The sequence below is a fragment of the Mandrillus leucophaeus genome, unplaced genomic scaffold, assembly GCF_000951045.1.
Source record: "Mandrillus leucophaeus isolate KB7577 unplaced genomic scaffold, Mleu.le_1.0 Scaffold86, whole genome shotgun sequence".
In the NCBI taxonomy this organism is placed as follows: Eukaryota; Metazoa; Chordata; class Mammalia; order Primates; family Cercopithecidae; genus Mandrillus; species Mandrillus leucophaeus.
Window position 1 is genome coordinate 913,174 of NW_012109363.1, and position 628 is coordinate 913,801.

Genomic DNA, 628 nt, shown 5'->3' on the forward strand with positions numbered 1-628 from the left:
GGGCACAGTGGCTCACGCCTGTAATCCCAGCACTTTGGGAGGCAGAGGCGAGCGGGTCACCTGAGGTCGGGAGTTCAAGATCAGCCTGACCAACATGGAGACACCCTGTCTCTATTAAAATTACAAATATTAGCCAGGTGTAGTGGTGCATGCCTGTAATCCTAGCTACTCGGGAAGCTGAAGCAGAATTACTTGAACCTGGGAGACAGAGGTTGCCGAGACCTGAGATGGCACTACTGCACCCCAGCCTGGGTGACAGAGCAAGACTCTGTCTAAAAAAAATAAATTTAAAAAAAAAAGTGCATTTTTTTGTTTTTTGTTTTTGTTTTTGTTTTAATTTTTTGAGACTGAGTTGTGCTTTTGTTGCCCAGGCTGGAGTGCAATGGCACGATCTTGGCTCACTGCAACCTCTGCCTCCCAGGTTCAAGTGATTCTCCTGCCTCAACCTTCCAAGTAGCCCAGATTACAGGTACCTGCCACCACACCCAGATAATTATTGTATTTTTAGTACAGATGGGGTTTCACCATGTTGGCCAGGCTGGTCTGAAACTCCTGACCTCAGGTGATTCGCCCTCCTTGGCCTCCCAAAGTGCTGGGATTACAAGCGTGAGCCACCATGCCCAGCCTT